The 24,381-nt window shown below is 47.6% G+C and overlaps 1 long non-coding RNA gene across 1 annotated transcript; it reads right to left on the bottom strand.

The window, feature by feature from the left end:
• Nucleotides 1-2,492: 2,492 nt before the first annotated feature.
• Nucleotides 2,493-3,999, bottom strand: LOC144785637 (uncharacterized). The gene is made up of 7 exons (XR_013602002.1): nucleotides 3,926-3,999; nucleotides 3,770-3,828; nucleotides 3,604-3,667; nucleotides 3,378-3,493; nucleotides 3,223-3,292; nucleotides 2,775-2,846; nucleotides 2,493-2,610 (listed from the first exon to the last, which is right to left on the bottom strand). It is a non-coding gene; the product is annotated as an uncharacterized LOC144785637 (long non-coding RNA).
• Nucleotides 4,000-24,381: the final 20,382 nt, after the last annotated feature.

Raw genomic sequence — 24,381 nt, 5'->3', positions numbered from 1 at the left:
GCCAACACAGCAGGTGCATCAGATGCAGTAAATGAGAGGGGCTAAGTTCATCAACAGTCCATTGCACAGAACAGCTACATCAGAGGCAGCATATGAGAGGGCAGAATGCAGTATCAGAACAGCAACAGGGCAGTGTTTACAACAGAGCAGGTACATCAGAGGCAGCACATGAGAGGGCACAATGCAGTATCAGAACAGCAACAGGGCAGTGTTTACAACAGAGCAGGTACATCAGAGGCAGCACATGAGAGGGTAGAATGCAGTATCAGAACAGCAACAGGGCAGTGTTTACAACAGAGCAGGTACATCAGAGGAGCACATGTGAGGGCACAATGCAGTATCAGAACAGCAACAGGGCAGTGTTTACAACAGAGCAGGTACATCAGAGGCAGCACATGAGAGGGCACAATGCAGTATCAGAACAGCAAAAGGGCATTGTGGCCAACACAGCAGGTACATCAGAGGCAGCAAGTGAGAGGGCAGAATGCAGTATCAGAACAGCAACAGGGTATTGTGGCCAACACAGCAGGTACATCAGAGGCAGTAAATGAGAGGGGCTAAGTGCATCAACAGTCCATTGCACAGAACAGCTACATCATTGGCAGCATATGAGAGGGGGTAAGTGCATCAACAGTCCATTGCACAGAACAGCTACATCAGAGGCAGCATATGAGAGTGCACAATGCAGTATCAGAACAACAACAGGGCAGTTTTTACAACACAGCAGGAACATCAGAGGCAATCCAAGTACGTGTGTCAAGCGACCCGTGACAAGGACAATATTAATATCTAGGTGGTTACATTCGTCAATCTACACACAAAGATAAATGGCATGTGAGTGATGGCAACTAAACCTCACACCACAGAATCTGGTGGACTGCTTGAACTACTCGCCTCGGACACACCGCCAGCACCAGCAACAGGAGTGTGAGACACAGCCACCGATCTACTGACTGACACATGAGCCATAGACCCAGACACACCGCCAGCACCAGAAACATGAGTGTGAGACACAGCCACCGATCTACTGACTGACACATGAGCCATAGACCCAGACACACCGCCAGCACCAGCAACCGGAGTGTGAGACACAGCCACCGATCTACTGACTGACACATGAGCCATAGACCCAGACACACCGCCAGCACCAGAAACATGAGTGTGAGACACAGCCACCGATCTACTGACTGACACATGAGCCATAGACCCAGACACACCGCCAGCACCAGCAAAAGGAGTGTGAGACACAGCCACAGCTGTAGTGACTGACACATGAGCCCTAGACTAACCCTCGGCCAAGCACTACGCTACGCTCGCGTAGTTTGCGAAGTTTGCACAACTTCGCACTACGCGAGCTGCACGTAGCACAGTGCAAACACGCGTAGCGTAGCGTAGCGCAGCGGTCATTTTTTGCTTGATCGCGGTCCTCAACGTCATGTTCGCGACCGCGAGCAAGCAAAATGACATCCCGGTGAGATTCTCAACGCAGGGAGGTCAGGTTTCTCATTGCGAGTGGTCGCGCATGCTCGCGACCGCTCGCGATGAGAAACTACCAGTCCGCGTTGAGAAAGCTGCCGCTTGAGAAAATCTACTCGAGCGGTAGAAAACTACAGCTTGCACTGTGCAAGATGCCGATTTCAATGATTGCAATCATTGAAAACGCATCTTGCACAGTGCGAACATGCTACTACGCAGCTCGCATAGTGCTACGTGAAGTTCGCGTAGTGCGAAGAGCACTTCGCGTAGCTTCGCGTAGCGCTACTTCGCGAACTACGCCCAGGGTTACCCTAGACCCAGACACACCTCCAGCACCAGAAACAGGAGTGTGAGACACAGCCACAGATCTACTGACTGACACATGAGCCATAGACCCAGACACACTGCCAGGACATGTCCCTGTACACTGACCAACAAATACCATGCCTGCATCTGACACATGAGAGTGGCGGACACACACAGTGCCAGTACCTGCAACAGGAGAGGGCACAACTGACATAGTGCTACTACATGATGCATGTTATAGAAAACAGGGTTAAACCCACTTAAGTCTAAGGGACCTGGGTAGTTATCGGTATAATGGGAAAGGGTCCCCTAAACAAGACAAATGATTCAAAATTATTTCATGATATACAAATAGTTCAAAGAGCAAAGCTGTTGAATGCAAAAAAGTTTAATTCAGATTTGCATGTGCATCCTTTTAGTGGTTGAAAATCATAATACATTAATTCTAAGCATGTCAAATTTTCATTAAATGTGTGTGCCCACATTCACAACAGGGAGGGGTGAAGTGAAGGAAGTGTCAAGGATAGGATAAGGTAAGGGATAGTCTGATTCATTCAGTGGCAAGTCTTATTCACAATTTTAAAGACCGAGTACATGTGGTCTCTTTAGCCAAAGGCCACAACATAAAGGCTCAAGAAAAAGAGTCCAAAATATAACTAATGAACAGAACCAAACTCCGTTTGAGCCGTTAGGGTCTTGCTTGGGGTAGGAGTTGGTCGTGGTCGTGTAGTCTACGTTTCGACCCGGATGGTTGGTAGGAGAATGATCCTTACAGTGTGGGTCTTCTTCAGGACAGAGAAGTTGTGGGTGGGCAACCTCCTGGGGGGGCTGTTAAAATGAAATCGATTAACACGCACCCATCTTGTTAATTATTCCAAAGAGGGCGGATTTTCAAAGAACAGTGTATCAATTAAAAACGTGTTGTCAAATTGTGTCTAAAACACAATATACAAAGTTTGATTGGAAATACATAAGATTGGTTTATAGCTCACCTAGCACACCAGGCGAAAGGGGCTGGGTCTACAGAAGATTGGATCTCTCAAACCAAATTGTAGGTTGTTAAACTGTAAATAATAAGGAAAAAAGGCTTATTGGCCTACGAAAGATTATTTGTCTGAGAGGGAAACATATCATGTTGAATTAGCAAATGACCTAATTATGTCATTTCTCTTAATTGTCACGGGCAATGTCATGATTCCATACCATCCATGGACCCTGCTGAAATCATTGGTGACAAGGAAGTTAAATCACCTAGTATGTCTTAGATTGGTTACACATTACACAGCTATATATATAGATACACTCAGTGTCGTAAGTCTAAACAGTCTGGAATAGGGTTTTATAATAAGGAATCAATTCTGCGATACTCGTGTGTGGTAGTTGATTCCATAGTAAGAAACCAATATAATTACTGACTCCTAGACTAAGAGAAAAGCATACCTCTTAACTCTGAAGGTTCAGTAGGCGTCAATGAAGTGAAAAGTTCTTAAAGGTTTGTTGATTCAGTCACCTTGAATAGGGAGACGGCGTTTATCATTAAGGCATATTACATAGTATCTTAAAATCACGAGGATAGTTTGTTACATAAAGCTTACCGCTATTGTCCATTTTAATAGCTGACTGGGTGGATTCTACGTATACAACAACTATCAAGTGCTTCTATGAATCGTGCTACCAAGTCCTATTTTCTTACGAAAAGGATCGATTGTGCCTGTACATAGGGGACACAAATTGCAACCAAAATAAATTAAATTAATAATGCCAGCGGTCCCGAAAAATAGTAATAGTAAGGAAGGAAGGGGTTTTGTCAAATGGACATACCTCTGAAAATCGGAAAAATTCTGCGGCATCTACCAGTAAAACTTGACTGATTTACATCTTGTACCTTTAAAAGAAAATATCGAAAAAGGGCATTTTTTAAAGAATATTGAAGCCATGTTGTACCTCATTCCATAAGGGCCAAAGCGGTCTGATTTCAGAAGCTTACCTCCCGAAACACCAAATTGTCTGGAGGAAGAGAGAATACCAAATGATTGGCTCAGCTCTCTGAAAAATAGTAAAGCGCCCGTTATTTAGAAATCCTAAACTTTTTCGCTGCGTTGTTCTTTCTGGTGACAAGAAAAAGCGGGAACAAATCTGTTACCTTAAAAGTTGAGGAGTAAGACGGAATCTCTCCCTCGGGTATGAAATGCTCCGACAGACCGAGTTGCCGCGTTCACTTCCTGGTTGTTTGTTGGGGGGCGGGGCAAAAGGCCTAGCTCTTAACCGAAGTGGAAAAGAGACTTAACCCACTCGGTACATGTTAGTCCGGGTGAATTCAAAGTAAAATTGTGAATTATTTACAAGGAAGATTGTAAAGTTTTCATATCTATTTTTTATGATATTATCATTAGGCATAGGTTTCATATATTGCAGGAATTTTAAATTGGATTCAAAACCTAATGCAAAATTATTGCAAGAAATGTTCAGTGATGTGAAAACGCGCTGTGGGGGACCGATTCTAAACCGAGGGAGTATGGAGTCATGATACCCTTAGTTATGATTCAAAATACATGTACACTCTATCGAAGATAGATACATTGAATTATAATAGTTACATCAATTAAAATTGGCATGTCACCGAAATCCACAATTTCATGGTAAAGGTTGGTGTTCTCATACCCATATCAGTAATTCGGCAAAAAACATAGGACAAATCGCGATATTAGCCATCTGTACATTTGTAGTTTTGTATTAACAAGCACATGTCGTATCTACAGGATGGGGTGCACTTATCTCACAGGATAGTGTAAACCCATACGATTTCTCATTCAGAAAAAATAATAACATAAGTCAAAATCTCATTTCCTTTCTCTCCTAAGGTGTTATCCATCTAGGTATTTTCTAATTGTGTCATCACAAGAGTCTATCATGTTATAAACAGTAGAGTGCACTTATCTCATAGGATAGTGTAAACTCCGACAGCTTGTTTCACAGTGTCATTATAGATGCAGAAGTAAAACAATTTTCGATGTTAAATCATACACATGTTATACATATTGCCCTCTTGAGAAAATAAGTCAGAGGCAGGGATTCATTAGCGGTAAATTTTGATTGTCAAGACATGTTTTCCTGGGGACAGGAGTCAAAGGTTAGCCAGTTGTACGAAACTGCTTTCTGATTCATTTAAGCCCTCAACTACAGAGTTAAAGATGTGGATCCACTTGAGCTCCCTGACATTTAGGATACTAGTTAAGTCTCCCCCCCTAGGACCTAGTGTTACGTGCTCCAAAACCACCCATTTCAATGTTTCGGGCATATGGTTTTGTTTTGCGCAATGTTCGACAAGGGGTGCCCCAGGTACCTTACATCTAATTCGACTACAATGTGAAAGGAATCGTGCTTTCACACGTTGCTGAGTCTGACCTACATAAATGAGATCACATGGACAAATTATGCCATAGATCACATTCCTGGTGTTGCAATTCGTGTGGCTTTTGTATGTATGATGATGATTTTTGAAAACAAAATCTTTGGATTGGATGGTAGAGGGGCAAGCTTTGCAGTTCCCGCATCTAAAATGTCCAACTATAGGTGGTTGTTTCCAGCACATGGCCAAAGTTGGTTCTGGTGGGCACTCTAAGAAAGATGACACTACATAGTCTTTTACGTTCCTTGCCTTTTTAAAGGCATGCATGGGTAAGTTGGTGATCCCCAAATCGTCTGCAATAAGACCCCAATGTTTGTTTATTGTCTTTTTTATGGAATGGCTCTTGGTTGAGAAGGTAGGAACGCAGATCATTCGTTCCTCTGATTGACAAATGCGCAAGGGAGGTTCTAAAAGTGCTTCGCGGTGACAGAACCAAGCCCTCTTCCTAGAGCGCTTGATTAACCGTTTGGGATAGCCTCTCTCTATCAGACGTTCCATCATAACGTCGGATTGTTGCATATAATCTTCTTTCTTACTACAGTTCCTCCAGACGTGGAGAAACTGTCCATAGGGCAAGTTGTTTCGAAGACTCCGTGGGTGGTGGCTTGAATACTGTAATAATGAATTTCGCTCTGCTGGCTTTCTGAAGAGAGTGGTATACAATGTGCCTTCATCCGCTATTATTGTGATGTCTAGGAAGTCGATCTTCTTGTTGCTGGCTTGAATCGTGAATTGGATGTCAGACGTTTGTAGGTTCAACCAGGAGTGGAAGTGCTCAAGTTCGCTATTGTTACCCTTCCAGATCATCAGCACATCATCAATATAACGCACCCAAAGTTGTATTTGGTGCCGAAATGGGTTGAGATCACAGATGACAAAAGTCTTTTCATAAAAAGCCATGAACAAAATTGCCAGGTCCGGGGCAAAGACTGCCCCCATTGCCACTCCCTTTGTTTGTAAATAGAATACATTTTGAAACATAAAGAAATTTCTCATCATGGTAATCTTCAATAGGAGGATAACAAATGAAGTGGGTACTTGTACCGGGGCTTCTCGACTTTCAAGGGCTAGAGTGGCTACCATTAGTGCCTCCTCCTGTGGGATGCTCGTATAGAGCGACACAATGTCGCAAGTTACCAATAGTTCTTCATCAGGATTGAATAATTTCCCATCAATCAGAGTAATAGTGTGTGTTGTATCTCTCAAATAGGTAGAGGTGGCCTCTGCTAGAGGTTTGAGGAAGAAGTCCACGTACCGGCATAAGGGCTCCAGAATGGATCCGCACCCGGAGACGATAGGTCGTCCCGGGGGATTGTGTAGGTCTTTGTGCACCTTAGGTAAGGTATATATAGTTGGTATGCGGGGATGGCTCTGATTGAGATACTGGTATTCGTGATCTGTAAGGAATCCTTGTTGGACTCCATCCTGCGTCACCCTCTGAATCTCAGCCGCCAAATCCTTTGTAGGGTCGGATGTTAGTCTTTTATAGCTAACGCCATCATTTAGTTGGCGCCAGATCTCTTCTTTGTATTTAGATACATCTTGGATTATGATAGCCCCACCCTTGTCGGCTGGCTTCACCACGACATTGTGATTGGATTTTAGGGTTTCTAGGGCTGTTTTTTCAGTCTTTCGAATATTGTATTTCACATAGCTCTTCTCGCTTAAGATCTTCTTGACTTCTTCTGTGATAATGCTTTCATTTGCCAATATTCGGTGACTCATTGAGTTGGTTGAAGGTACAAATGTTGAAGGTACCCTAAATCCGGTTACAGATCTATTCTTGGGTGGTGGTCTATTCTTGAAAAAGAACCGCAATCGGATTTTCCGGAAGAATTTAGAAAGTTCCATTAGTGTATTGAAGCAGTTCGGAGGGGTTGTTGGAACAAATGACAAGCCCCTACTCAGAACCCTAAGCTCATCGTCATTGAGTTGTTGAGATGACAGATTAATGATTGGTGTGTCAGTTGTTTTTACCACCTGTAGTTCTTGCGTCTGGTTGAGCGTTCCCCGTGTTCCTCCAGTTGAAAACGAACCTGTTTCATTCCGCGACCTCTGCCGCCATCGTTGTCCCACTGCATCGGGGGGCCTTGTTGACCCCGTCCTGTACCTCGGTTCGAGTTGTTGCCTCGTCCCCGGGGCGGTCTCCATGTCCCTTGCTCTAAAAAAGAATTGGATTGGTATTGGGAGCGGTATGTATCCTGGTAACCGTAGGAATTGCTGGTGCTCGCTTGTTCTGTCTCTTCTCCTGAACTATAAGAGGAATCTGAAAATGTTGTAAAACGTCCTCTTGATCTGCCGCCTCTATAGCCACGGTTTGTGAAACGTCCCTGTTGGTCCTGTCGAAAATATTCGTCGGATAGGTAGGGATACGTTTTCTTTTTATCATAGAACTTGAGGTCTCTGGCTAGTTTGTCAAGTTTCTTCTTGATCGTTGTGGTTTCAAAGTCTTGGAGGGTAGCGACAAGTTTCGTAAGGGCCTCTTTAGAATTGGTAAGGGTACTGTCACCTGAGATGCTTGCCTTCAATTCAGATATTTGTTTATTAAGGGCCAGGACTTGTTCTGCCGCGGTCTCTATTCCCAACACCATCCAGTGTCGGGAACAATTATTTGCAACAAAACTAAACCCCTCACGGAATTTAGGAATGTCTACAAAGATGGCCGGTTCAACTCTGACTTGCAAGCCTGAAGGTATGATATTATTTTGGAGACACTGTGCTTGTTAATACAAAACTAAAAATGTACAGATGGCTAATATCGCGATTTGTCCTATGTTTTTTGCCGAATTACTGATATGGGTATGAGAACACCAACCTTTACCATGAAATTGTGGATTTCGGTGACATGCCAATTTTAATTGATGTAACTATTATAATTCAATGTATCTATCTTCGATAGAGTGTACCTGTATTTTGAATCATAACTAAGGGTATCATGACTCCATACTCCCTCGGTTTAGAATCGGTCCCCCACAGCGCGTTTTCACATCACTGAACATTTCTTGCAATAATTTTGCATTAGGTTTTGAATCCAATTTAAAATTCCTGCAATATATGAAACCTATGCCTAATGATAATATCATAAAAAATAGATATGAAAACTTTACAATCTTCCTTGTAAATAATTCACAATTTTACTTTGAATTCACCCGGACTAACATGTACCGAGTGGGTTAAGTCTCTTTTCCACTTCGGTTAAGAGCTAGGCCTTTTGCCCCGCCCCCCAACAAACAACCAGGAAGTGAACGCGGCAACTCGGTCTGTCGGAGCATTTCATACCCGAGGGAGAGATTCCGTCTTACTCCTCAACTTTTAAGGTAACAGATTTGTTCCCGCTTTTTCTTGTCACCAGAAAGAACAACGCAGCGAAAAAGTTTAGGATTTCTAAATAACGGGCGCTTTACTATTTTTCAGAGAGCTGAGCCAATCATTTGGTATTCTCTCTTCCTCCAGACAATTTGGTGATTCGGGAGGTAAGCTTCTGAAATCAGACCGCTTTGGCCCTTATGGAGTGAGGTACAACATGGCTTCAATATTCTTTAAAAAATGCCCTTTTTCGATATTTTCTTTTAAAGGTACAAGATGTAAATCAGTCAAGTTTTACTGGTAGATGCCCGCAGAATTTTTCCGATTTTCAGAGGTATGTCCATTTGACAAAACCCCTTCCTTCCTTACTATTACTATTTTTCCGGACCGCTGGCATTATTAATTTAATTTATTTTGGTTGCAATTTGTGTCCCCTATGTACAGGCACAATCGATCCTTTTCGTAAGAAAATAGGACTTGGTAGCACGATTCATAGAAGCACTTGATAGTTGTTGTATACGTAGAATCCACCCAGTCAGCTATTAAAATGGACAATAGCGGTAAGCTTTATGTAACAAACTATCCTCGTGATTTTAAGATACTATGTAATATGCCTTAATGATAAACGCCGTCTCCCTATTCAAGGTGACTGAATCAACAAACCTTTAAGAACTTTTCACTTCATTGACGCCTTGAGAACCTTCAGAGTTAAGAGGTATGCTTTTCTCTTAGTCTAGGAGTCAGTAATTATATTGGTTTCTTACTATGGAATCAACTACCACACACGAGTATCGCAAAATTGATTCCTTATTATAAAACCCTATTCCAGACTGTTTAGACTTACGACACTGAGTGTATCTATATATATAGCTGTGTAATGTGTAACCAATCTAAGACATACTAGGTGATTTAACTTCCTCGTCACCAATGATTTCAGCAGGGTCCATGGATGGTATGGAATCATGACATTGCCCGTGACAATTAAGAGAAATGACATAATTAGGTCATTTGCTAATTCAACATGATATGTTTCCCTCTCAGACAAATAATCTTTCGTAGGCCAATAAGCCTTTTTTCCTTATTATTTACAGTTTAACAACCTACAATTTGGTTTGAGAGATCCAATCTTCTGTAGACCCAGCCCCTTTCGCCTGGTGTGCTAGGTGAGCTATAAACCAATCTTATGTATTTCCAATCAAACTTTGTATATTGTGTTTTAGACACAATTTGACAACACGTTTTTAATTGATACACTGTTCTTTGAAAATCCGCCCTCTTTGGAATAATTAACAAGATGGGTGCGTGTTAATCGATTTCATTTTAACTGCCCCCCCAGGAGGTTGCCCACCCACAACTTCTCTGTCCTGAAGAAGACCCACACTGTAAGGATCATTCTCCTACCAACCATCCGGGTCGAAACGTAGACTACACGACCACGACCAACTCCTACCCCAAGCAAGACCCTAACGGCTCAAACGGAGTTTGGTTCTGTTCATTAGTTATATTTTGGACTCTTTTTCTTGAGCCTTTATGTTGTGGCCTTTGGCTAAAGGGACCACATGTACTCGGTCTTTAAAATTGTGAATAAGACTTGCCACTGAATGAATCAGACTATCCCTTACCTTATCCTATCCTTGACACTTCCTTCACTTCACCCCTCCCTGTTGTGAATGTGGGCACACACATTTAATGAAAATTTGACATGCTTAGAATTAATGTATTATGCTTTTCAACCACTAAAAGGATGCACATGCAAATCTGAATTAAACTTTTTTGCATTCAACAGCTTTGCTCTTTGAACTATTTGTATATCATGAAATAATTTTGAATCATTTGTCTTGTTTAGGGGACCCTTTCCCATTATACCGACTACATGATGCATGACAGCGAACAATAGACACAGTGACACTATCTGACACATGAGAGTGAACTGCAGATGAGCCACTAGGACCACTGAAATGATGAGCCACAGGGCTGTATGGGCCAGGAGGCAGGGTGGCTCTGGGAGCTGGGGAAAGCTGTACTGGAGCGACATTGGGGTGGTCAGGTCTCACTGGTGTGTGTCTTCGTTTCTTTGTGAAACGTAGGGGCACCCCAGACATGACTGGACTGGTAAGTGGAGTGGCATAATCAGACATCAAAGGTGTATCATGTGCTTGTGGTGGTCTGCTCTCTGGGGACGTGCTGGACCCTGCCTGCCGTTTGCTGTGGGCCTGCTTTCTGCCCTCTGCATCATGTGTAATGGGGGATGCAACAACAGTGTACTCCTTCCTCTGCTTCTGCGGGGCGTGGATGGGAGTAGAGGTATGGGGGGACTCCACTGCTGACACATGTGTTGTACGTTCCTTAAACATCATCCTCAGTGCAGCCAGGGGTGATATATGCCTGTCCTTGATGGTGCTTGTGTCCATGGGAGAACCCTTGCCCATGGGATGTGCCTTGGACGTAGGAGGTGTCCTGTCCCTGGAATGTCCCTGATCCCTTGCCGGTGCCCTGTCCCTGGGTGCAGACTTGTCCATTGTAGTGTCCCTCTCCTTTGAAGCTTGGGAGTGTCCCTGCTCTTGGGATGTGCCCTTTCCTTGGTACTGTCCTTGTCCTTGGGAGTGTCCCTGCTCTTGGGAGGTGCCCTTTCCTTGGTACTGTCCTTGTCCTTGGGAGTGTCCCTGCTCTTGGGAGGTGCCCTTTCCTTGGTACTGTCCTTGTCCTTGGGAGTGTCCCTGCTCTTGGGAGGTGCCCTTTCCTTGGTACTGTCTTGTCCTTGGGAGTGTCCCTGCTCTTGGGAGGTGCCCTTTCCTTGGTACTGTCCTTGTCCTTGGGAGTGTCCCTGCTCTTGGGAGGTGGCCTTTCCTTGGTACTGTCCTTGTCCTTGGGAGTGTCCCTGCTCTTGGGAGGTGCCCTTTCCTTGGTACTGTTCTTGTCCTTGGGAGTGTCCCTGCTCTTGGGAGGTGCCCTTTCCTTGGTACTGTCCTTGTCCTTGGGAGTGTCCCTGCTCTTGGGAGGTGCCCTTTCCTTGGTACTGTCCTTGTCCTTGGGAGTGTCCCTGCTCTTGGGCGGTGGCCTTGGCTTGGGAGTCCCTTTTGTGGGGGATGCCTGTGTAGCATGTGAATCAATTTCCACCAACACCCCTTGATGATCCTGTGTGTCAACTCCAGTGTTGCTCACGTCGCCTTCGGAGAAAGATATCACAGTCATAGGGGATAGTGTCTGTGCCCTCCGTGTCCTGCCTTGCTGCCTGTGGCTGCTCCTAGTGTAATAACCTGAATAAGAGGCCTGGTCTGATGACTCACTCTCCCCTGTAACATCAAGTGGTGTGGATGGTGGTACGGAAGTAGCACCCTGTCTATGCGACTGTACAATGGCTGAGGACACAGTGTTTGGCATTGACTGAACTGTTCTGTGGAGACCAGCAACATCGCCATGCATCCCCTCCATGAATGCCACCACCTGCCCCAACTTCCAATCGTGGTCTTGGAATGCATTGATCATTTTGGTCTGCCCTACACACAGCTGTCGCAGCAGATCAACAGCCTCTGCACAAAGTGCACTTTGTGTCGCAGGGGCAGCAGTTCCTGCACCGAAGGCAACTCTGCTCCCCCTCCTCTGGCGAGCACGAGCAGTACATGTTGCAGTGGGTGGCAGTGTGGGCCCTGTGTGCTGTGTCCCGACTGAAGGTGTTGATTGCCCACTCCCTGTCTGTGACAACAGTGCTGACTCACCAACACTTTCTGAGGATGAGGGCGATGGTGTCTCCACATGTGAGTCCTCAGGGACGGTTCTGTCCCCCTCTCCGTGGCTGCCCTCTTCAGTGTCAGTCTGCGTGTGTGTCATCTTGGATCCGGATGCATTGCCACCACTCATCACCATCGTCTGTGTCTCAGTGCCCTCGGCCAAAGCTGGAAGAGAGAGGGAAGAGATGTGAACCTAAGTGACACACTCACGTACTGAAGGTTTCAAAGTCACACCGTTCCGTACAGTTGATTGACATGTAGCACCCATCCTGTACAAGAACCACCCCCACCACACATCCACACATCATAGATCCGTGGGTGTATGTGAAACCTGTACATCATACAAACAGGGCAAGTGCATGTAGACCACCACACATGTCATGCCATGGGACACCAGACCTCAACGGCATGTCCTGGAACCCTCAAATACAAATCAACTGGCATGTCCACCTGGCCGACATGGGTGCTACCGCTCACTCCGCTAATGCCACCAACATGCAATATATGCTAAAGATACGCACCACGGATGTCACTACTGTGTCTGAGCACGGATACATGCATTCACTCACAAGTTACAGACACATACAGTCTGCCTACCGCTAGTTTGCTGTTGATCCCCTCTCAGCCAGGCGGACAGGTCAGGATGCGTCACAGCAATTATGCGGTGCATTAGAGGTGTCATGGTGCGTCGTTCAAGGTGGCCTGTTCTCAGAATGAACCCCAGTGTCATCTTCGCAACATTCTTGCTGAGCCTGGATATGTCGTCCCAGCGCTTGTGGCAGTGTGTGTGTCATCTATTGCACACCTCTACTGCCCGTACATCACGTGCTATGGTCTTCCACATGGCCTTGCGAAGGTGCAGCTTCACCTACCAGGATGGGAGACAAGAAGGGAATGTCAGTGGACTGTTTGACAATCATAGACATTGCAGTAACACGTATCTTTATGCAGCCATGCGCAGTACAACACATGTGAAGGTCCCACAGCACACCTCCAAGCTTGCAGAAGCAAGGAGTCAGTGACCACCTCATGCCCACCAACATGTTACACACTTCACTTACCGCCTGTCCGGGGGCACCGTAGAGCCGTTCATAGTAGCTGAGCACATCGTCCACAAGGACATCCAGCTCCGCTGCGGTGAAGGGACGAGACCAGGTCTCTCTCACTCCCTGCATGACAAGGGTCACGACTGTGGCAGTATAGCAGCAGTTGTTGGATATCTCAGCAGCAGCAGGTCGAGGTGACGGTCGCAGGCAGCAGTTGTTGGATAGCTCAGGAGCAGCAGGTCGAGGTGACGGTTGCAGGCAGCAGTTGTTGGATAGCTCAGGAGCAGCAGGTCGAGGAGACGGTCGCAGGCAGCAGTTGTTGGATAGCTCAGGAGAAGCAGGTCGAGGTGACGGTCGCAGGCAGCAGTTGTTGGATAGCTCAGGAGCAGCAGGTCGAGGTGATGGTCGCAGGCAGCAGTTGTTGGATAGCTCAGGAGCAGCAGGTCGACGTGATGGTCGCAAGAAGCAGTTGTTGGATAGCTCAGGAGCAGCAGGTCAAGGTGACGGTCGCAGGCAGCAGTGGCTGGAAGCAGTGAATGTGTGCAGGAGATCTTCACACATATATAGGGCCCTGAGCTCATTCCAGTGGCACACGTCTGCAGCTATTGGTTTTCCCTGGATGCTTCATTCAAAAAGAGCCAATGACTCACATTGTTGTGGCGGAGCACGTCTTCCGTAATTTTTGAATGCGCTTACGCGCAACGCGTAACCTGTTCCCATTGGCTACATGTGCACGGACCGTCACGCTCACACACCGCCAACCGCATGTGCACGCTACCGTGACGGTGCATCATTTGAAATCAATCACTCACTGGCGCCGCTATGGCGGTGCATGCCTTCCACGGTGGCGGTGCAGGCAAACACATACATTTGATGATGCAATCTGAAATGGCAGTTGCAACAACCCCTTACAGTGTTATTGCCTCATCCACCGCCAGTCCATGCCGGTCACCCACCGCCAGTCCAGGCCGGTCACCCACCGCCAGTCCAGGCCGGTCACCTACCGCCAGTCCAGGCTGGTCACCCACCGCCAGTCCAGGCCGGTCACCCACCGCCAGTCCAGGCTGGTCACCCACCGCCAGTCCAGGCCGGTCACCCACCGCCAGTCCAGGCCGGTCACCCACCACCAGTCCAGGCCGGTCACCCACCGCCAGTCCAGGCCGGTCACCCACCGCCGGTCCAGGCCGGTCGCCCACCGCCAGTCCAGGCACCGCCCAGTCCTGGCGGTGGGTGACCGGCCTGGACTGGCGGTGTGTGACCGGCCTGGAGTGGCGGTGGGTGACCGGCCTGGACTGGCGGTGGTTGACCGGCCTGGACTGGTGGTGGATGAGGCAATAACACTGTAAGGGGTTGTTTCAACTGCCATTTCAGATTGCGTCATCAAATGTATGTGTTTGCCTGCACCGCCACCGCGGAAGGCATGCACCGCCATAGCCGCGCCAGTGAGTGATAGATTTCAAATGATGCACCGCCGCGGTAGTGCGCACATGCATTTAGCGGGGTGCAACCGGGATGGTCATTGACCATACAGCATATGTCATGCATATTTGCTGTGTAATCGGTCATCTCCTGTGTTGGTGGAAGGCGTCCCCAGATGGCGTATGTACACACACTGCATACATGTAATCTTCTTAGTTGTACGAGTGTGTCAGGACATGTCCGGAATGCTGTAAGATTTTTGATGTGTAATCTATGGACCATGTCCACGTGCGACATTCATGGCCATTTTTTGCATGTGTGCTCAGACTGTAGACCTTGCCAGTGGTTAACAAAGGCTAGTGTTGTGGGCCAAAGTAGCGTCAGATGTGCATTGCGACGTGTTGACGTTTTGGTCTTGTGGACACACGTGTTCATTTCTGCACATCTACACAGTACCGCAAGGGTGTGTACACACATTCATTATCTGTTGTGAGTGTGTTGTTTGTGTGTGCAAGTAACAATGATGTGTGTGTACATGCATTCTGTGTATGCGTGTCTGTTGTTGTGTGCCCATGCATGTCAGCTGAGGGGGCATTGTCTGTGTGTTCATGGGTGCATGAACACAAGTAGGGTGTCTTCCAATTTCATGTTGTTTGTGCGTACATGTGTGTCTGTGTGAACGCTTGTCCACATATGGGCCCTCAGTCATGTGTTGTTGCAAGATGTTTTAACATGTGTGCACGTTACATTGTACATGTTAGCCCACAGGATGTTCTTTGTGGCTGTACACTGTGTGTAGTCAGCTCTATTTCCTGATATATTGTGGCGGTCACACATATCATCACTGTCTGCAACATGTATTATTAGCATTGTGGTGCTCAAGATGTGATAGTGTTGCACAGCTATGCGTTGTTGGTCATTTGACATCTGCTGCTATCTACTCCCACACAGGAGGGCTCCAAATGTGCATCGACCATACACTGTGCCGGAGGACATGGTTGACGAGGAGGTGATCCGCAAATACCGGCTTGACCGACTGAGATTGCAGGAGCTTGTCACACAATTGTCACCTCATCTACAGCCACGCAGGACATATCCTGGAGCTTTCACACCCACAGGTGATGGCGGCACTACATTTCTTTGCGACTGGCACTTTCCAGTACACCGTTGGTCATGCGGGAGGGATGTCACAATCCATGTTCAGCATGGTTCTGCGGGATGTCCTGAATGCCATGATGCATTACAAGGATGATTACATCCATTTTCCACGTCAGGCACAGTTGGCAGCAGTCAAAGGGGACTTCTATGCCCTGGCCCAGTTACCACACGTGGTGGGTTCAATTGATGGGACACATATTGGTCTCATACCACCCCAGGCATGTGAAGGTGTATATCGGAATCGGAAGCACTACCATTCGATCAACGTGCAAGTGGTGTGCCTGGCTGACAACATCATCTCGCATGTGTGTGCCAGATTTCCCGGTTCCGCCCATGACTCCCACATCATGCGGAGCAGCATTGTCCCCCAACTGATGGCCTATCTGCGTTCAGAACGTGCGTGGCTTGTAGGTGAGTGTGCTGAAAGGACAATTGTGTTGTCAGTGTGTTGTGAGGACAATTGTGTTGTATGTGTGGCATGGTGTTTCCACAATTCATGATAATGACATTTGTGTCTGTCATCACACCACCTAGGCGACTCGGCGTACCCAAACAGGCCGTGGCTGCTGAGCCCCATCAGGAATCCTACTGCCCCTGGTGAATTGCGTTATAATGATGCCCATGGGAGGACACGTCGAGTGATAGAACGTACATTTGGGCTGCTGAAGTCTAGGTTTCGCTGCCTGGATAAAACCGGAGGGGCTCTGCCATACTCACCAGGCAAAGTATGCAAAATCGTGATTGCCTGCTGCATGCTCCACAACCTGGCCTTGCGCAATAACATAGAACTGATCATGGACCCTGAAGACCAACAGGTTGCTCGGCCTCCCATCCCACCCATGTCGACTGATGAGGATAGTGGTGAGGAAGAAGGTGTGGACCAGAGGCGTCAGCTCATTGATCGCTATTTCCCTTGAATGTGAGTAACTACCGCTTGAACAGCCAGACAATGCGTGATGTATGTTTGGTGGTGGAGTGTGGATGTGGTGTGTCTATGCAGCCTGTTCTGGTATGTTCTGTTTGCAAATGTGTGTGTTAGATGGGGTACATGGTATGCTTACTGATGTGTGTCCTGTGATCCACTTAATTGGCTGATGAGTGTGGTTTGTGGGATGTTGCTGTACAGTGTGTTGTAATGGGTGTGAATCTCTTTCCTGACCTGTGTTTGTTGTTCTCTCATTATCCCTAGGTCACTCCCACAGAGGCATGATTCTCAACAACATTGATCCCTGCACCTGGTAACGTTAGATTCTAAGACATTCATGTGAATAAAACATGGAGGCAACACATCATTGAGTGTCTACGTGATGTTTATTTACAGGTTGAGGATTGTTGTTGGTGCATATTTACAAAGAAGTGTTGGTGGGGGAGTGAGAGTTGGAGGTCATGGCAGATGAAATCACTGTGGGGACACCACAATGTGTGATGTCCAGCTAGTCCAACAGACGTGTGGCAATGGTTGGCATTGTGGGACAGGATCATTTTCAGGGTGAATGGCAGGCTCAGACAAGGGTGAAGTCATTGGCGCCCCCTCTTAGAGCGGGTAGATGGGGCAACACCAGTGTTCTCACCTGCATCCACCCTCGGACGGCCCCTCCGTCTTGGAGCCGGAGCAGAGACAGCTGTGGGGGCAGGTTGGTCAGGGGCCACCTCCATGTCCGTGGGCTCAGGTGTGGGTGGCGGTGGTGTTGGGGAGCGGTCCCGCTGGGCACTAGGGGGAGGGGGGTTGTGGTGTGCGGTATAGCCAGTCCCTCCTCAGAGCAGTTGCTTGGCCCATGATGTCCACAATTTGCCCTATGCGCGTATTTATGGACGCAACAGATTGCTGTTCTCCTGTGAGTCTTGGTGGGCCCGTTCAGACTGTTCCTGCGCCTGCTGATAGGAGGCATTGACTCTTGCAATGGCTTCCAGGGTTTCGGCGGCAGGATGGGGTGGGTGTCCTTCCCTACCTCGCCGGACAACTGCACTCCTGGTTGTGTGCTGTGCCCTCACCTGTGTCCTCTCACGTCCACTCTCCCTGCTTGCCTGGGATGTAGATGGCCCATCATCGGCTGATGGGTCAGGCAGGGTGGCACAGACAGGAGTGGTGGTGTTGGTGGTGGCTGCACAGCTCACTATGGCAGGTGATGGTGTGGTGACCCGCCGTGGTGGTGGAGGCAGTGATGTCCTGTGAGCCTGAAGCCCCTGGAAGTCTGCTTGGTCCCGCTTCGTCCTCTACGTCTGAGCTGGCAATGGGCTCGTCCCCAGAGAGTCCGTGCTGTGAGGGGGCGACTGGTGCTGGCGGTTGGTGCTTGCGCCAGTCAAGTTGCGATCACCTGAGGGACAAGATTATCATGATCAATGTTGTGGACATGACATGGTTTTGGTAACACCATTACTAATCAATTACCTCTCTCACACCACCCCCCCACCGCCATCCCTCCCTGTGGAAATGGGGGCCTGTTGGGAGTTGTAGTGCTGGTCTCTCTCACCCCCCACCCACCACCACCCTCCCTGTGGACATGGGGGCCTGTTGGGAGTTGTAGTGCTGGTCTCCCACACACCCCACACACCTCTCTCATACCCCCCACCCACCACCACCCTCCCTGTGGACATGGGGGCTTGTTGGGAGTTGTAGTGCTGGTCTCTCTCACCCCTCCACCGCCATCCCTCCCTGTGGACATGGGGGCCTGTTGGGAGTTGCAGTGCTGGTCTCTCTCACCCCCCCACCGCCATCCCTCCCTGTGGACATGGGGGCCTGTTGGGAGTTGTAGTGCTGGTCTCTCTCACCCCCCACCCACCACCACCCTCCCTGTGGACATGAGGGCCTGTTGGGAGTTGTAGTGCTGGTCTCCCACACACCCCACACACCTCTCGCACTCATCCCCCCACCCACCACCACCCTCCCTGTGGACATGGGAGACTGTTGGGAGTTGTAGTGCTGGTCTCTCTCACCCTCCCCCCCACTGCCATCCCTCCCTGTGGACATGGGGGCCTGTTGGGAGTTGTAGTGCTGGTCTCTCTCACCCCCCCCGCCATCCCTCCCTGTGGACATGGGGGCTGTTGGGAGTTGTAGTGCTGGTCTCTCTCACCCCACCCACCGCCATCCCTCGCTGTGGACATGGGGGCCTGTTGGGAGTTGTAGTGCTGGTCTCTCTCACCCCCCACCCACCACCACCCTCCCTGTGGACATGAGGGCCTGTTGGGAGTTGTAGTGCTGGTCTCTCTCACCCCCCACCCACCACCACCCTCCCTGTGGACATGGGGGCCTGTTGGGAGTTGTAGTGCTGGTCTCCCACACACCCCACACACGTCTCGCACTCACCCCCCCACCCACCACCACCCTCCCTGTGGACATGGGGGCCTGTTGGGAGTTGTAGTGCTGGTCTCTCTCACCCCCACCCACCACCACCCTCCCTGTGGACATGGGGGACTGTTGGGAGTTGTAGTGCTGGTCTCTCTCACCCCCCCCCCCCACCGCCATCCCTCCCTGTGGACATGGGGGCCTGTTGGGAGTTGTGGTGTTGGTTGCTCTGACAACATGCAAGCATGGGAACGTAGGAGGCAACATTTGTGGTTGGTCATGGTGGGGGCATTTGAGCTGAGGACTTCACATTTGGGTGACTGTGTGGTCCACATGCATGGATTGGGGCCAGGGAGATGTGTCTTGTCAGTTGTGCATGGCAGACCATGGCAGTGTGATCGTGGTCATTTGTTTGCACTTACCAGCCTCTTCTCCCTCCTCAATTCCTTCCAGGCTCTCAGGGTGCAGTATGCTCAGCACCTTCTCCTCCCATTCAGCAAATGGTAAGGGCTCCGGGGGAGTGCCGCCGCCAGTGTGGTTTGCCCGCAGGTGGTTCTTCGCCCTGATTCCTTTCACCCTTGCCTTGAGGTCGTGCCACCGCCTCTGGATGTCGTGTTTGGTGCGTGGCACGGTCCCTGACGCATTCACTCTGGTCACTATCCTGTCCCACATGTGGTTTTTGGTTGCCAAGGTTGTCTGCTGGACTAGGTTGCAGAAGAGCTGTGGTTCGACACGGATGATTTCATCCACCATGACCTTCAACTCAGTGTCAGTGAATTTAGAATTTTTCTTGGGTGCCATGGTGTGTGATGTGCAAGGTGTTGGTGTGGTGGGGTGGGATGTTCAGGTGTGTGGTGTGTAGGGATGGTGTTGGGTTGGATTGTGTGGTGTGTGTGTTTGTGAGCAGGTTGTATGTGTGTTTGTGTGTGTCTGCTGTTCGTGGTAATGTGGCTCTTGCTTGCAGCTGTGCTGTGATGCAAAGGACTGTGGTAGAGGGAGGGTATCTTTTTATACTCTGTGTGGTGGTGGTGTCCCAATGGTGGTAGGCAATCAGGTGTTCTGTGGGTGGGGTGATTTATGTGCATTTTTCGGAGCTGGGGGGGTGTCATTGGGGCGTGTAGTTGCTGGGGGTGGGTGTTTCCGGATGGTTGGGTGTTCGGTTTAATGTATTTTCTATTTACTTCCATCTGCCATTTTGTAATTGGTTTGACGGCAGGGATGGTGTTTGTGTGGTCCTTCCGCAGTCATGGTCAGTTTTCGGAGGTATTGTTTCCGCGACGGTGGAGGACGGCGGTGAGTTCCGTTGGAATGGCGGCATTATCCTAATTGTGCGGACGTACCCTCCGCAGGTATGGCGGCGGTTGGGCCTGTTTCCGCGGTCATGTCCGTCCGCGGCGGTGGGTGTTCTTTTGGTTCCGTCCGCCGTGGACGGAGTTAAATGTGTTCCGTCCGCCGCGGACGGTGTTTGATGTGATCCGTCCGCCGCGGTCGGAGTTTCTTGACATGGATATCCTAATCGCAACCGGTGCGGGCGGGAGTGATTTTTCCGCGCCCATGGCGGACGGTACCCGTTTCCGTCCGCCATCCTAATCGACCCCTTAGTTTGGAGTGGTTGAGTTGGAGGGGATTAATCATTAACTTAAACAGACCCATATGTGTGTCAGAGGCTCACTACAGGGGAAGAAAGTGTTTGCCATTTTGGATTTTACTGAGAATGGAATAGTTGGTAGTGAGGCAAACAGGATGCGCTTCAAAAGTGGGAAGGTTTGCCCTTCTTTTTTTGGCATTTGATCATTGGTCAAGGAGTGTCCAGTAGTTACGGCACACACTAGCTAGTGAATTGAACAAAAGAAGAACATCACTCCAAGCTCCTCAGAACACTTTTGAGACCTGTGACAGAACAGAAAAAGACTAGACCTGCAGTTTACACCCTGTGTCGAGACCTGAGAGCCCGGACTTTCTCCCTCTTGAATTTAGGACTAAAAAGTAGACTCCAGGGCTCGGTTGGCTGACCTCCTGTGTGGATACAGGACAAGCTACAATATACCTTTTTCCTGGTGTGACAAGTGGGCCATTTACAAGTGGAACTGGGCTGGCCATTGCTGGTGCCTCTTCTGGAGTGTGACCTTTACCCCCATATGCTGCTTCTGAGGTACTGGGAGCCTTAGAAGTGGCTAAGAGGACCTGACACAAACCGATACGCCCTCTAAGACCGCCACAACTACAGCGGGACCTCGTCCATTAACTATCTGGATTCAAACGGACTTCATGAGATACAACCTTCAACCTTGCTGCAGTGGAGGATTTTGACATCCATAAAATAGACTTAAGGTAAAAACTTTGACTGAGACAACTGTGAGAAATTGGGCTGTTGGTTAAGTGGGGTGGTAACCCTTCTCAATCAACAACCACAATCCTCATCAGGATGATTCACAAGAGTCACCAAATTAACCTGTGCTTAACCTTCTGGTAGCTTGGCATAAAGCAGTCAAGCTTAACTTAGAGGCAATATGGGAAGTATTTATGCAGCAGGCAAACATACATGAAAATGAAAACACAACACAAAAGACATCCCATATCAATTTAGAAAAAGAAAGTATATTTAATAAATAAAATGATGCCAAAATGACAAAACTCCAATCAGCTGAACCAGAGCTAAGCATAGGACTATGTTTGGCCCACTGAGAAAGCACCAGGTGTTCCTAGAATCAGGATGAGAAGTCTGCATCTGGTTCTGGAATTTCTATCCTTCCCCTGCCCATACCCCAAGATGTCTGTGGTGACAAAAAGCTAGTGTGAAGTTCTTTGAGAGTGCAGGATGTAGCTCTTATTGCACATGTGGTAGGGGACAGCTCTGCCCCCACTTATCCTGCCAGGATAACCTATGCTGCCATCTCCCAGGTCAGCCCCCCATTGTTACACTGTTATACTGTTGCAGGCTGCAGGCACCAAATGATTAGGACAAGAAAATTCAATTTTTCTTACAGTAGTATTTTCAGAATTATGACTTAAAATCCACCTTTACCATAAAAACATTTTTTATACAATTTGTAGGAGATTAAACATGACACTTCTACCTGTTCTGAAACAAACGTTATAACTTAATACATGTAATAAGGTAACCCTATGTTATCCTATGGGAGAGGTAGGCCTTACACTAGTGAATATTTGTTTTTGGACTTTTTATGCTACAAGGACATGTAAAACTTAGAAGTACCTGTCCAACTTTTTAAATACACTGCACCTTGTCCTATGGGCATTTATGCGCTTAGGCTAGGGGTAACATATGCATTAAAAAGGAAAGTTTAAGCCTGGGTAAAGGATTATTTTGCCATGTCAATATTGTAGTTTAAAACTGCACAACGGGATGCAATGGCATGTCTGAGACATGATTTTAAGGGGATACCTTGGTGGGGGACACAATAGGTGCTGCAGGCTCACAAGTAGTATTTAATTCACAAACCATGGGTACATGTGGTACCACTTTACTAGGGACATACAAGAAAATTAAATGTGCCAATTGGGTGTAAGCTAATGTTACCATGCTTAGAGGAGACATCAGTAGCACTTTAGCACTGGTTAGCAGTTGTAGAGTGTGCAGAGTCCTAAGCAACGGCGGCTCCTCCAATGGAGCGGTGGAGCGTCGCCTTACTTAAAATCCCCCCCAAAACCCCAGAGAAGAAAAATAAAAGGGAGACATCCGTTACAACGCAGTCTTTACACTGCGATACGTTTACAATGTGGCCATTACAACACAAGTCGTTACAACGACTTGCGCTGGATGGCGCTATACACTAAGCAATAGTATGATATACTATTACAACACCTTCCCTACTGTTACGTAGGCTTGAGTTGGAATAGTAAATCATAATATTCCTAAGTCCAGCACACTCCAGCGCAAGTCGTTGTAACGACTTGCGTTGCAATGACTGCATTGTAAACGTATCACGGTGTAAAGACCACGATGTAACGTCATACATTCAAATAAAATGGTAACTTATTATCATTTTATTTTTCATCCCCGTCCCGAGCACTAGGTTGGGCTGGGACTGACAGCGGCAGGGAGGAGGGTGGGCTGTCTAATGCACTGTTTAAAGTGTGCATGTCTTTTTGGCCAGCCGTCTTGCAATGGCTAGCAACACAAGCGCACTTTAAACCTCTCAACCACAGTTGGGTGGAGAGTAGGTGTAGGGCTCCACTGCACTGTGGAGAGCTGAGTGAGGCTGTTTCCTCTAATCAGGGGACTGCTCACATGCTCCTTGTGAGCAGCTCCAGGTTTGCTCAACGGAGTTCCAGCATCAGGTTCCAGTTCCTGCAAAGAAGAGGTCCACAGTAAGGACGTCACGTTAGGTAAGTTTTATTTTAGTTTTTTATAATATTTTCGCATGAGGCTCTGCCCCCTTCCTCTTAGATGCAATCCACAACTAGTCCTAAGGCCAACAGAAACAAATTGAGCAAATTAGGAGAGAAGGAAAAAGGTTTGGGGGTAAGACCAATCAAAGCTGTCAGATCTAACAACGACCTGCTTGGTCTAGCCAAAACCAGATCCAATTCAGTCAGCCTGTAAATATGCCTAGTACCCAGTCAAACATGAACAGTGATTTCTTTTTGCCACTTTACTTTTTCTTGGTGCTGTTCACCTTAAAATGTTACAAATTCATATCTTTGGCACCCCCTTATTGGATTTTAGTTGCTTTGGTGTAATTTTTCTCATTAACTCTTTCCTAATATGTAGACGGTGGAATGGGATTTCTCTTGTTTTGGTTTTTACTTTTTGAATGTTTTAGTGCAATCCTCTGAACTCACATCTTGTGTAGACATTATTAAATTATTCAGTGTGAGTTTCCTCATAGTTCCCCTAGTAGTCTCCTTGCTGGGCAATTGAGATACTTTGTTGATATAGCGAGGATGTCTCTGCCAGAACCTATAACAAACTAAGAGATTGATTTCCATGGAAGTGTGTCTGCAAGTTTGAAGCAGATTAAAGCGAAATATCTGTAGAAAATATTAAACCATGTTTGGAAAGAAACAACATTAGTTTGAATTATTGAGTTACAAATTATAGAACTTTATGTTGTTGTAAATTATTAGAACCAGTTGACATGAAAATATAGAAATAGTCCACGTCACTTTAATGACTGTAGAAATATTCATAATCCACATATATTGTACTTAAGGTAGTGGTGATGTTAATTGAGGGAAGTGATTAACTGAGATCAGTGTGAACTATGTAATTCTGATGAATGTGTT

The sequence above is a fragment of the Lissotriton helveticus genome, chromosome 10 (genome assembly GCF_964261635.1).
Source record: "Lissotriton helveticus chromosome 10, aLisHel1.1, whole genome shotgun sequence".
Lineage (NCBI taxonomy): Eukaryota > Metazoa > Chordata > Amphibia > Caudata > Salamandridae > Lissotriton > Lissotriton helveticus.
Note: the sequence above shows the minus strand (reverse complement) of the source record. Positions and strands in the feature narration are given on the sequence as shown.